This window comes from Camelina sativa, chromosome 5 (genome assembly GCF_030686135.1).
Source record: "Camelina sativa cultivar CO46 ecotype springtype chromosome 5, ASM3068613v1".
Taxonomy (NCBI): Eukaryota; Viridiplantae; Streptophyta; class Magnoliopsida; order Brassicales; family Brassicaceae; genus Camelina; species Camelina sativa.
The window spans coordinates 32,730,776-32,741,073 of record NC_141884.1 but is presented as its reverse complement, the minus strand read 5'-3'; the positions used below and the strand labels follow the sequence as shown (position 1 = coordinate 32,741,073).

The window sequence follows — 10,298 nt, the reverse complement described above, 5'->3', positions numbered from 1 at the left end:
GTAACACGAAAACCCTAGAGTTTTACGCGCCGTCCTCGCACTTGCATCGACCGATGCAAGATATGCATCGATCGACGCAACGTCGAGCACCGTGATTTCCCCGAAGCTTCTCGCCGGATCTTCGTTCCTACAACCACAAAACTCGATCCCAAGCCACAAGAAAGCTTCCTAATGTCCATAGCAACGATCTAACAAGCCTAACATCACACAACAAGCAGATTAAAGAATCCTCTAGCTTAGATAAGCCATGGTCATGCACTTACCTTTGCCACAGAAGAACTAAGCCTCATACAAACAAGAACAAGCCTCTAGGAAGCTCCTACAACTATCTCAGCTACAGATCTCTACAGGAACAGCCTCAAATCTCCAGGAATCACCAAGAACACTCAAAAACCTTTTCTCTCTTTTGTTTCCTCTCAAAAACGGCCAAACTCGCCGAATGACACAAAAAGTCGACTTAAGGGTTTCCCTAACCCAAAACGCAGCGTTTTGACTTAAGTCAAAATGCAGAGAATTGAACCAGCATCGACCGATGCTCCTACTGCATCGATCGATGCACATCCCAAACCGGGATTCCGGTTCACGGATGTTACAATTCTCCCCCACCAAACTGGATTCGTCCTCAAATCCAAAAACAACCATCAGCCAAGGACTCCCGTGCAACCGTCTCCACGGCCCGCACTCCTCCGACCGATCTACAGAAGGTCACCTCTAGGCGATAGACTCACGCTCCAGGCGTCATTTGCTCTTGACTTTTTGGACATTCCTTTACTCATAGGCCTAAACCTTGAGTTTTTATTGGCTCCTCATCAGACCTAAGTCTGCATGCCAAATGTTGGCTCCTCATCAGGTCGAAGCCTGCATGCCATAATATATAAGGAAAAGTCCAAACTCGTCTCTCGGGTTGCCACCCTACAGCGTGCCCCCAGATCGTCATCCGAAGTCGATATACCAACCATAATCCCGAGCCACAAAGTCTCTGAATATGGCAGTACTAGGAGAACCTAAGTCCCCCGAGAGTCGCGAGCAAACAATTCTGAACACGTCTGAGTCCTATCCCTATCCAGGTTTCCTTCCCGTGGTTCGCGTAAAAACATCTCAATGTCCTACCAACCACATATTCCCTCACTGGAATACCTCATGACCACACAAGGATCATATACCCGCCACAAGGGCCGCCACAAAGGCCAAACAAATGTCCTAAAGAGGACCGCCACCAAAGCCAAACAAATGTCCTAAAGAGGACCGCCACCAAGGCACTCTGGCTAAACAGCCCGCCACAAAGGCCATCTGTCCCAAAGGACCGTCACAAAGACCATCTGTCCCGAAGGACCGTCACAAAGACACTCTGGCTAAACAGCCCGCCACAAAGGCCATCTGTCCCGAAGGACCGTCACAAGGACACTTTGGCTAAACAGCCCACCACAATGGCCAAACAAATGTCCTAAAAAAGGACCGCCACCAAGGCCACACAAATGTCCTAAAGAGGACCGTCACAAAGAAACTCTGGCTAAAAAGCCCGTCACAAAGACCACACATTGTCCAAAAAAAGACTGCCACACACGGGCACAGTGACTCAAAAGTCCACCACTAAGGCCACACACAAGCCCCCCTTTTTAAGGCTCTCCACCGCTAAAATGGACAAATTTTAACTCCCATAAAACTTTCCATATTTAGCACTTTCCATTTTTGGAAACTTTCCACTTTTGGAAACTTTTCCTTCAGGAAACTTTCCTTCACAACCCCGCCTCACGGAAACTTTGTACCCCAACACCACCTCATCTTGTTACTGAGTCGCACAACCAACCACCCCAAGCGACCGAGTAACAAGAGAGATGGGCTGGAATACTCCATTCCCGCTCCAGCCACGGATTACATATGGGACCAGGCTAAACAAGCTCAAGTCGCGGCTTGCTTCTCATACCACTTCTTGAACCTTGCCTTCATCCTTGCCTCAGGCTCCCAAGTCTGCTCCTCAACACCATCACAGTCTCACAGGACTCTCATCAAAGGAATCTTCTTCTTCCGAAGTTCCTTGATCCTCCTCTCAAGAACCCTCACTGGTCTCACCTCCAAAGTCATGTTAGGCTGAAGATCCTCAGGAATCTTAGCCAACACCTCCTCTCCCTCACGGAGACACTTACGCAACATAGACACATGGAAAACCTTATGGAATGCACGCATCACCTCAGGTAACTCCAATCTATATGCCACTGGTCCAACCCGCTCAATCACTCTGAATGGACCCATATACCTCGGACTCAACTTAGTCTCTGACAATGACCTGTTCGGACCCCGCAACATGGCCATCTTGAGGTACACTCTGTCTCCTACCTGAAACTCAAGATCTCTCCTCCTCTTATCAGCATAACTCCTCTGCCTATCCTGAGCCTCCTTCATGTTCAGCTTGAGAACCCGAATCTTCTCTGAGGTCTCCTGAACAAAAGTAGCACCAAACATGCTCCTCTCCCCCACCTGAGTCCAGCATAATGGTGTACGACATGGCCTCCCATACAAAGCCTCATAAGGAGCCATCTTAATGCTCGCCTGATAACTGTTGTTGTAAGCAAACTCTACCAGGTTCAGGTGATCTGCCCAATGGCCACCCCAATCCAACACACACATCCTCAGCAAATCCTCCAGCGTCTGGATCGTCCTCTCAGACTGTCCATCTGTCTGGGGATGATAAGCTGTACTCATATGCACCTTAGTGCCCATCTCCGCCTGAAATGCCTTCCAGAACACCGAAGTGAACTTAGAATCCCTATCAGACACAATGCTCGCTGGCACCCCATGCAATCTGACTATCTCTCTCACATACTTCTTGGCCAAGACCGCTGCTCCATCAGTCTTCTTAATGGCCAGAAAATGTGCTGACTTAGTCAACCGGTCCACAATGACCCAAATAGCATCAAAAGTCCGTGACACTGGCAATCCTACCACAAAATCCATGGTGATCATATCCCACTTCCACTCAGGAATGGGTAAACTCTTCAGTAACCCGCCAGGAACCTGATGCTCAGCCTTCACTAGCTGACACACATCACACCTCGAAACCCAACTAGCCACATCCTTTTTCATCCCGACCCAATGATAGTACCTCTTGAGGTCACGGTACATCTTAGTCGCTCCTGGATGAATGGATAACTTGCTCGCATGAGCCTCTCTCAGAATCTCCTGTCTCAACTCCTCATCCTTGGGCACACAAACCCGACCGTGCACCAAGATAGTACCATTATCCGAGACCTGATACTCTGAATCCACATCCTTAAAGGCATTCACCAGCCCCAAATCCTTCTCCTGAGCCAACCGCACTCTACTCAGAAGATCTGCTCTATCTACTGCTTCCAAACCCAATGGTTCCTGTGAAACAGCACACAAGCTCAAAGCACTGATCTCCCCTACCAGAGACTCCATCTCCTCCTCCTGAGCCGAAGCTACCCTCTTCCGACTCAGAGCATCTGCAACCGTGTTAGCCTTACCAGGAAGATAGGCTATCTCCAAATCATAATCTGCCACAAGCTCCATCCACCGCCTCTGTCTAAAATTCAGCTCAGGCTGAGTGAATATATACTTCAGGCTCTTATGATCTGTAAACACCTGTACCTTTGCACCATAAAGATAAGATCTCCAAATCTTCAGGGCAAAAACTACAGCACCCATCTCCAAATCATGAGTAGGATAGTTGCCTTCATGCACCCGCAACTGCCGCGAAGCATAAGCAATCACCTTCCCATGCTGCATCAGAACACAACCCAACCCAACTCTAGATGCATCTGTATAAACCACATAGGGTTCTCCCTGCTCAGGCAAAGCCAACACTGGCGCAGTAGTCAACATCTCCTTCAGGCTTGCAAAGCCTTCCTCACACTCTTCTGACCAGACAAAAGGAACATCCTTCCCTGTCAACTTAGTCATAGGACGTGCTTTGCTTGCAAACCCCTGCACAAATCTCCTGTAGTACCCCGCCAATCCAAGGAAACTCCTTATCTCTGTGGCATTCTGCGGTCTAGGCCAATCTCTGATAGCCTGAATCTTCTCTGGATCTACAGAAACCCCCTCTGCAGAAACAATGTGACCCAGAAAGCCCATCTCACGCTGCCAAAAACTACGCTTGCTCAACTTGGCAAACAACTTCTGCTCCCGCAGCTTCTCCATAACTGCCCTCAAATGCACTGCATGCTCCTCAGGACTCTTAGAATAGACCAGGATATCGTCGATGAAAATGATGACAGATACATCCAGAAACTCCTGATACACACTGTTCATCAATCTCATAAACGCTGCTGGTGCGTTAGTCAACCCGAAAGGCATTACCACAAACTCATAGTGCCCATACCTCGTCCTGAAAGCAGTCTTCCTCACATCTGCCTCATCTATCGGTATCTGATGATAACCCGATGCCAGATCCACCTTGGAGAACCAAGTAGCACCCCTCAACTGATCCAACAACTCGTCAATCCTCGGGAGAGGGTACTTGTTCTTCACAGTGACCCGGTTCAAACCCCTGTAATTAATACACAACCGGAAACTCCCATCCTTTTTCTTGACAAACAACACCGGCGCTCCCCACGGTAACACACTTGGACGGATGAATCCCTTACTCAACAAATCCTCTAGCTGCTTCTTCAGCTCTGCCATCTCTGCTGGAGCCATTCTGTAAGGAGCCTTGGATAACGGTGTCGTCCCCGGTTCCAGTTCAATGGTAAAAGGATCCGACCGAGATGGTGGTAATCCCTGCAAAGAATGAAACACATCCTCAAACTCCTCCACTACCGGAATACCGCTAACCGTAGACTTCCCCACTGAATCTGGCATAGATATAGTAACCAAATAAGCCTCACGGCCCTTCTCGATCATCTTCCCAGCCTGAATGGCTGAGATCACGAGACTCCCTGAAGTCGGTCTAATACCCTGAAAAACCAACTTCCCTCCTGGACGCTCAAACTCCACTCTACCCCGATAGCAATCCAAATGCACCCTATGCCGATGCATCCAATCCATCCCGAGAATAACATCATACAGCTCCACTGGACTGATAAGCAAATCCGCTGGCCACGACTCTCCTGCGATCTGAATATCAATTCTTCTAGCTCGTCCAATAACTCTCAGGATCTCCGCTGATCCCCGCACACTCTGCACACTCTGGAGTAATGAAGCTATGCGAAGCTTCAGAATCAAACATAACGTGGGACTTAAACCCGCCCACCAACAAGGTCCCTACACAAACCTCATGTGTTGAGAACCTAACACTTTATCACAGGAAACATATACACTCTGAACCTACTAAAATTCACAAAGTTAAAGTACCAGAAAATATACCTGTGATCGCCCCGGCACTGGTTGAACCAGTCTCAGCTGTCGTGTAAACTCGTGGCGCCTGCTCAATCCGTGCCACCTGCTGACCCCCAGGCTGCACCTGCTGCAACGCTGCCACTGCTGCCGGCTGCTACTTGGGACAAAAAGGCATGATGTGCCCTGTCTCCCTACAGTGATAACATACCCGAGGTCCTGCCGTCGGAACACTCCTCTTGGGACAACTAGCAACCCTGTGATCCCTGCTCCCACAACCGAAGCAACCCGCACCACTCGGCTTCTGCGTAGCCTCCCACTTCATCTTGGTCCCCTGAGCATGCCTACCGCCCCTGCTAGAACCACCCTGCTGCTGAGCCTTACTAGGCTGAACTGCTGGAGCTACCGCCACTGACTGGGCCCGGATATCCTCCTCAATCTCTGCTGCAGTCTCAACCAGCTCTGCACGCGTAGCATAACTCCTCCCTCTACAGTGAACTCTCAAGTCATCACGTAGAGCCCTCAAGAACCTCCTGATCTGAGCCTCCTCAGGCTCCATAGCCCGACCTCCATAACAAAGAAGTCGACTGAACTCCAAGTCCAGCTCCCGCACTGACCGTGTCCCTTGAGACAACTGAAGGAACTGCACCTCCAAACGATTCAATGCCTCTCTAGGAAAATACTTGCGGTTGAACTCTAAAACGAAGTCAGCCCAAGTCATCTCCCGCTGCACCCTCCTAGCAGCCACAGATCTCCACCACAACTCAGCATCACCACTCAAAAAGTAGACCCCTATGTCCACCCAAAACTCCTCAGGACATCTCAGAGTATGGAAGTTACGTTCCACTCTTGTCCTCCACGCATCCGCAGCAGTAGGATCTACACCTCCCGAAAACTGCAAAGTACGCAACCGACCCATCTCTGTCAACATGCTGAGATAACAAGCATGGACCCCCGCATCCGCAGCCACTGGCTGCCGCTCCTCCGCCACCACTGGTGGCACTACCTGAGCCTGAGCCGGTACCACTGGTGGTAACCGCGCCAACACCTCTGCTAGCATAGCCGCAAAGTCAGTACCAGGGACTCCACCCGCTGGGACTCTCACACCCGGGACCCTAGCATCACCGGCCACTGGAGCATCAACACCGCCCCCTCCTGCCACACTCACGGAATCCCCCGGAACATCCTGCGACTCGCCAACACCCTCAGCTGTCACACTCTGGTCCTCGGTCTCACTAACCACTGGGGCTCTGCTCCTACCACGACCACGTGTGCGACCACATCCGCGTCTACGACCTCGACCAGCCACATCATCCTCTCTAATCATCTGCACTACCATGAACAGAAGGCTAAGCAAACAATTTCTATTATAACACAGAAACATAAACTCACCGTGGAATCACACACTCGGCTTGAAGAGGATGTTCTAGGACTCCATGCCACACACAATTGACTAACTCACATAATCAATCAAGCATGCAAATCCAAAACATCTACAACAGAAACCTAGTGAACCCAAACCTAGAACTGTAAGGGCTCTGATACCAAAATGAAACGACAGACCTTTTTTTTTAAAATAATAAATAATATTTAATAATAATATAATAAATAAACTACAATTAGTGGTCCCATACCCACTAGCCACCTAACCACAATCTCAACCAACAGCGGAACAACAATACCAACAACCAATAAATAATAATCCAATAAATATAAATAACCAATATCCATAACATCAGCAACATCCAATAACCAAATAACAGAAATCATAGAACCAGCAACCTAGCAATGTTCTAACGACCCAAATCTAGCAACCTAGCAATGCCAGACAACATAAAACCGAGTCCCTAGAACATCCTCCTCTTCATTGCCTGGATTCCACGATCACACTTTGCCTTTACCTGCACCACAAACACATATTACAATGCATGAGTATTTTATAAACACTCAGTAAGGCAATCCTCCCATCTACTGGGCTATACACACAAGCAATAGAGTATCAATAACCAACACACAACAATCAACAAACGACCATAACAAACCAGGACTTAGCATCGACCGACACCACACATGCATCGACCAATGCCAAATGGGGAAGCATCGATCGACACAGAAGCTGCATCGACCGATGTGATATATCATGGTTTTTAGGTGTTTTTAGCCATGATAGAAGTCTTAATTATAGAGTCTTTTTGGTATTTTTAGAGTCTTTTGAGTCTTATTAGGATTTAGCATTGATGGGAGCATAATGGAGCTAAAGAGGAGGATTGGAGCATAATCAAGCATTGAGGCTGAGTTACAAAGTTGGGAGACGAAATTGAGAGAGTGCATCGATCGACACACTGATAGCATCGATCGATGCTAGGCCAAAAGAAGAAATTGGAAGTTTTCCCACAAGTTTTGAAGATTTACAAATCTGCCCCAAAGTCTTCCATATTTGCATCATTAGTCCATGGACATGTTTAGGAGTATAAATATGATTTTTGGGTCATTGTTTAGACCTAAGCTTTATTTTTCCCTGCAACTTTTGAGAGCAAAACCCTGTGAGAGATTTTAGAGAGCTTTTGGAGAGAAGAGTCAAGACTCCTTCAGAGAAGATTCAGAACTCCTTTATTTCTTCCTTTAATCTCTTTCTTAATGCAATTTATTCAGAAGATGTTTTGCTTTTCATTGATTATGTCTGAGTAGATCTGCTTGTTAGGTTTCGGGTTTCTCATTAGGGATTTCATGGATTGTTAGATCTGTTAATTTAGGATTCATTATCTTTCTTGTTCTTCACCATAGGTTGTTCTTAATGCTAGATCTTTGATTAGTCATCTGGATTTAGATCTTAGGATTATTGATTGATATGAGAATATAATTGATTTTCCTGACAAAAACCTTTGGTGAGCAAAATTACTTTCTGCAAAGAGGTTTGATTTAGTAATTTTGTGAACTTATCTAAACATGATTTTATTGCTGGTTTTTAACTTGAATTTTGCAAAGAGATTTGGATTTTCTGGTTTTAAACTTATATAATATTTGCAGTGAGAACTGATTTATTTTATAATTGTGTTTAGAGTTCAAGAACGGTGCGTAATTGTTGAATCCTGCTAGTTTAATTAATTGATCTGATTTTCCATGATTTCCTGAGAATTTCCCTAGGCCTAGCGTTTTTAATTCCTGAATTTACAACTCTTTTATTTTCTGTTTTGCATTGCTATTTAAATTACAATTTTGGTTTAGCATAATTAAAAAATTATTAAATCTATTGTGTGAATCTAGAGTTCTTGTGGATTCGATCCCTAAGTACTACAATTGATCTCTTAATTTGAGAGAGTAGCTCAGGGTTAAATTTGAGCATATCAAATTTTGGCGCCGTTGCCGGGGACTCTTTTGATTCACCATTAGATTAAAGTCTTTGATTTTGTCTAGATTTTTATTTTTCTGTTTTACTCACACGCTTTTGTTTCTTTCCTCTTGTGTGTTTCAGGTACATGCCTAAGCCTAGCACCAGGAAAAATCCTACTAATCCGGTTGTTAAGCTTACAAACCAAGAGTTAGGACAACTAGAGCGTGAAAACACAAAAGCAGCCAAATCAGCGAAGATGGCCAATATAATCATATTGAGACCTGATGAGGCTGGGGTTTTGAAGGATCAAGAGGGTAATGTGCGCAACGAACGTGGCCAAAAACTTGATGCTGAAGGCCAGGTTATTCAAGAAGAACTCGTTGTGGCCGATGGGAATGCACATGGCATCGAGCGATGCAACAATGGCATCGATCGACGCAACCAGGACGGCAACGATCGACGCAATGCTGGCATCGATCGATGCAATGCCAGAGGTGATGCGGAGAATGTTCAGAGGTGACGGGATGACAATGGAGAGCTTGTCAAGACTCTTGCGGACTTCAACAGGCCAGATTTGTTTTATGAGAACCGCTCTGCAATTGTCCCTCCTCCATTCCCAAGGAATGACTTTGAGCTGAAGCCTGCCTACTTTGCTCTTGTTGGACAAAGGCCATTCCAGAACTTGCCAAATGAGAAGCCTCTTGACCACATTGAGCACTTTGAGGACATAGTTACAAGCATCAAGGCTAATGGAGTCACTGAGGACTATCTCTACTGCAAGCTTTTCCCCTACTCTCTTGCTGGGGAAGCTTCTCATTGGCTAAGGCAGCTGAAACCAGGATCTCTGACAACCTGGCATGATATCAAGGTGGCATTCCTCAATTACTTCTATGATGATGCGAAATCTGATGAGCTGAGGATTAAGCTCTCCACCTTTAGACAAGGACCAGCTGAATCTTACAAAGCTGCTTGGGTAAGATTCAAAGCATACCAGAGAGATTGTCCGCATCATAGGTTTTCAGAGGTACAGCTGATTAGTATCTTCTTCAGTGGTATTGATTGGAGGTATCAGATGGCTTTGGATGCAGCTAGTGATGGGAACTTCAAGACAAGGTACCCAGATGATGCTGAGAAGTTGATAGAAAGGTTAGCATCAAGCAATAGCACTAAGAATGCAGATTTAGAGCGGAAAAGGGCACATGAAGGCAATGGTTCAAATCAGTTTGCTGCGGTGAATGCTAAGTTGGATACAGTGCACAATCTTCTTATGGGAAAGAAGTCTGTCCATTTTTCTGAAGATGTTGAGATTTTTGAGCCAAAGCCAGAGACTACAGAAGAAAATGTCAACTATGTGTATGGAGCTGGGTATCAAAATCAGAGATTTGGTCAGAAGAATTCCTTCACTGGAAACCCAAACAACAACTTCACTAGGAATTATGGATCTTCTTCTTACCAACCCCTCCCTCCACCTAATTCAGAGAGCAAGATGGAATCAATGGTTGAACAGATTCTTCAAGGTCAACAGAAGTTAACAGTGGACTTCAATGGAAAGATTGATTTTGTTTACACTGAGCTGACTGGGAAATTTGAAGCTCTAAATACTAATGTCAAGAAGCTAGAAAGTCAAGTGATTCAGACTGTTGGGTCTGTTAAAAGACAAGAGGAACTTCTTTTT

The 10,298-nt window shown here is 46.2% G+C and overlaps 1 non-coding gene across 1 annotated transcript; it reads right to left on the bottom strand.

Moving 5' to 3' along the window:
• Positions 1-9,533: 9,533 nt before the first annotated feature.
• On the bottom strand, positions 9,534-9,640 carry LOC147944643 (small nucleolar RNA R71). The gene has a single exon (XR_015558793.1). It is a non-coding gene; the product is annotated as a small nucleolar RNA R71 (small nucleolar RNA).
• Between the last annotated feature and the right edge of the window lie 658 nt (positions 9,641-10,298).